We start from the raw sequence: 4,381 nt of genomic DNA, 5'->3' as shown, positions 1-4,381 counted from the left end.
TCCAGGCTGCAAATTATCTAGTAGCCCCGGGGATGATCTCTTAGCATCCCTCTGCTCCCTCCCTCTGATCCCCTCCCTCCCTCTGCTCCCTCTCACCGCCACACCTCCTCCTTGCCCTCCCCATCTCCCCCTGTCTCAGAACACCTCCTCCCCAACTCCCCCCATGCCCCAACTCATCTCTCCATGGCCTGGCGGTCCGTACTACCACCGGGAGGCAAATCACCGGCCTCTGATTGGCACTGTTCCAGTAAACATGCTTTACGGCATGTTTTCAACAGTGCACGCTGGCGGTAAGCCAGAGTGCCAAGCTCAGGATTGGGCTCTTACTTACTTAGGGCCCAATCCAACTTTCCAGCATTGATGCACCCATCACCCATGCCAGTGTCGTGTGTGCTGCATTCTGTGGTGGTGGGGGCAGTCATAAATGCCTCCTCAAAGTAAAAGAGCTGCAAAGTAAAAGGGCTGCATTGCAGCTGCATCGGTGCTGGAAAGTTGGATAGGATTGGGCCCTTACATACTTACTGGGGGCCCATATCCACTGATCCTGTGTCAGCAGATTCAGTTATCCGCGGATTGGGTCTGGGGTTCCAGGGTGGCTAGCTGCACCACTGTATAGGAGAACCCCAACTGGTATGATAATTTGCAGGTCTCAAACCCAGTACAGACAAAGGTTTGCAACTAGGAAGATCTGCATGTAGAACCCATCAGTGGGAGAGGAAACTGAGCTATATCCCTTGACACATATGAAAAAGAATGTACAAGCTATTTGCAGAGCCCTGGTCATTAGATGCAGCCTGGCCTATACATATATGATTGGAACAAAGAGTCCTGGGTACTAAAACAGACCGTATTACTTCAGACTGCAGATGGGAAGTCATATATTGAGTGCTCCCCTATGAAGAGAAATCTCTGCATGTAGAAAGATAGTATAGCAGGCCATGGACTGGACTAGAAACATTCCAAGAGTGAACCGGCAGAGTTCTTGAACTATATGATTTCATACTGTAGATAGGAAGTGGTTATTTGAATTCTTTTCCCTTTAAAAAAAACAACCTGACTTAAATAGAGCAATCAAGGCATCAGGGAGAAAGGCTCAGCATAGCTGTCTCTCTGATGTGCTAGTTTCCTATGAAGCGAGGTGTTGTTTTTATCCCCTCACATTGGACAGCATTCCAAAATATTCCTCACACTAGCAGCTTGAAGTGTTACACTTCAGTATTCTGCCTCCTCCTTTTGTGCAACCTGTAAAAGACTTCTTTTGTCATGCCTCAGATGGTGCTTGTCTTTTTCTCTACTCCCTTGCACATAGGTGCACTCGGCAGCATGGAGCGAGAGGTAGCAACGGAAGGAGGAAGAGCGGAGGAAGAATAGAGCACAGCAAGACATCCATTGCCTTCTGTCTTCCCCAACCAGTAGCCATATCCACTGTGATGCTGAAATGTAGCACAAAGCATATCTACTGAGCATCTACTATGGAGCCGAGTTGTAAAGGCAAATGAATCAGTGGAGTAGTTAACAACAGAGGCTGCATGCCTCTTTCTCATAAAGGAGCACGCTGTCTTTGGCAGTTTATTCACTATTTCAGCTTATTTGTTTTTATGATGCAAATTTGCAGTACATGATAATATAGCCACCAATCAGATCAAAATCACAGTGTGTCTTTCAGTATTCCTGTCCTTACTGGAATCAACCAAAACTCCTAAAATTCTCTCTTCATGTTTAAGAACTCAGTATATTGAACATGTTCATCTCAATGTTTCCAGAAAGTATAAAGGCCTAATTTTTTTAAATTATCGACTGCCTAAAAGCCTCCAGCAAATTGGTCAAATAAGCTTTCCTAGTCAGAATGTTCCTCAGCATGCCATGACAAAGAGGGCAACTACAGTCTACCTTCTTCCCACTATTACTGGCACCTTAAGTAGGGTCTGATATGAAAATCTTGACATCTGGGGAGCCACATATAGGGTTTTCACCTCCATGAGAAGGCACAGAAGTCAAATCACTGGTGAGAAGAGTGACTGTGGTAGCGTCACCATTTCAGCTGCACCTCCAACTGCAGAATTGACTGTATTGTTACTCAGAACAAATAGAGCATTGAGTTCAACATCCCAGCATTCTTCTCAGGTCTTTCTGGATGGGAAATTGTTCTTATTCTGCCCATACTCCATGCCAGCACCAGATTGTTGAGGGCCCCAAGGCAAAACTTGGCAGTGGGATTCACATGTTGCCCCTAGACTGTACCTTGGTGGTGCAATGTGAGCTATAATTGCCACTTGATGCTTTATGGGTTGGATTGAACAGGTGGGATAAGAACAGCTCCACTGGATCAGGCCAAAGGCCCATCTAGTCCAGCTTCCTGTACTTCAGGAAGCACACAGGATGCCTCAGGTAGCACACAAGACAACAAGAGACCTGCATCTCAGATGGATGCAGGGCCTCAGCCAGTGCCCAACCTGGCTAACCTTGACATCATGCGCATATCACTCAGATTCCCACTGATTTCTTCCTAATAAGAATATCCTTGTGAGTCTAGCAGTGCAATCCTAGGCTCAGCTACTCAGCAGTAAGCCCCACTGTGTCCAATGGGGCCTACTCCCAGGAAAGTATGTATAGGGTTGTAGCCTAGATTATACTTCTGAATCACATCATGTTTCTCTGGCCCACCATCTAAGACTGCATTATATGTAATTCATATGTAGTTGTGACAGTACCACAATATTATGATAGCTGCACATCACTTTGGTAGCAAACAGAAGTTTAGATCATGTGACATCAACTTCAACACATCATCAGTACAACCCAATCCCTGAGTCATACCCTAATCCACCTACTAGCTCTATTCACTGCAGAGTCATGATTAGGCTATATCCCCCTGGAAAATGCATTTCCATGCATTACTGTGGCAACCTGCAGTTCGTCAACAGTGGAGGGGCTTTTGGTGCCTACCATGTCACTGAACCCTTTTTCCAAGTGTTGCATTGTTAAGATTTATTCAGCAATCAACTGCTCTTCCTTCCTTCCTATAGCTCACAAAAAAGTGGGGCATTGCTCAGTCAATTTATGTTGTTCTTTCTTCCTTTCCAAGTTCATAATGGAGACAGGAATGTGCTTCCTCTATATCTTGGCTTCTATAAGGACAACATGAGCTTAATGGGGAAACAGAGCTTATGTCTGGGATTTATTTGAGACAGCCTTGAGGGGCTCATTTATTAGAATTTGAACACCAGTCTTGGAGACAAAAGGAGCATAAAAAGCCAGCAAGCAAATTCAGTGTGAATGGCAATAAAGCCAGGCTCCAGTAACATGACTAAGGATGCAGGATTTACTTTTGAGGAGAAATGCAGAGCATTACACTGTAAATTGTGTTGTCAATGGCCCTAGGGCAAGGCACCCATAAGCCAACTCAGTTGAAATATTATTTACTGCAGTATCATAACGATGAGCAGGATTTTATCCTCTATATCTTTATCATTGCTCTAGTAACTCCTTATTCAGAAAATTCAGAAAATTCTGACCATGATCAAACAGATTCTTTTGAATAGCATGAATGATATTGATGCTGTCTCAGAACTTTGCTCTTCTTACCTTGAATTCTGCTTCTTCTGTGGAAGAATGAGTTTTTCTGATCAAAGCTTATGAACAAAATATTTTTCTTCCCAGCTTAACACGTTTAAAAATATTTAAATTGTTTTCTAAACTCTGTTAAAAATATATATTAGCTAATATTTGATGCTTTAAAAATGGAATCTTATGCATTCATTCCTGGGAGTAAACTCTATTTAACAGAATCAAGCTTACTTTTGAGTAAAGTGCGTAGAATTGGCTGCGCATCAACTGTATGGAAAGTAATAAAGCGCAACCCTGTTTGAGATTGTGGATTTTCTTTTAGTGGATCAATATGATCATCTACAATTTCGAACAAGAGGCTTCAGGCTTGCAGGTTTCTACATCCATATACATTATCCGGTAGCTTGTCTTTTTAAGTAATAAGTCTACTGCAGTCGGTTGCCCTGCACTTTTTATCAGTGCCTACAGAAACACCAAACCTCTGTGCTCCAAATTGTTTACCACTTTCCCAGAGGTGTCCCAAGGGTGGTGCGGTCATGGGCCAGCCCTGCCCCCTCTGGGCTGCACCTGCACCTCAATAAATTCCTGGGTGCGCCAATCACATCCGGGTCCACCCAGCTCTTGCGTGAGCTCCAGAGAGATCTTGGGCATCTCAAAGGTGAATGGGGCCTTGGTTGATGTGACAGAGCTGGTCAGCAGCTGCAGGAGCAAAAGGCTTTCCAGCGTGCTTCTTCACTGACTCGCTGAGAAATCTGAGACGCCCGTGCTCCTGTAGCTGCCATCCAGCTGATGCACCAGGCCAAGGCCATACAGC

The sequence above is a fragment of the Tiliqua scincoides genome, chromosome 3, assembly GCF_035046505.1.
Source record: "Tiliqua scincoides isolate rTilSci1 chromosome 3, rTilSci1.hap2, whole genome shotgun sequence".
Taxonomy (NCBI): domain Eukaryota; kingdom Metazoa; phylum Chordata; class Lepidosauria; order Squamata; family Scincidae; genus Tiliqua; species Tiliqua scincoides.
This window is presented reverse-complemented; position numbering follows the sequence as displayed.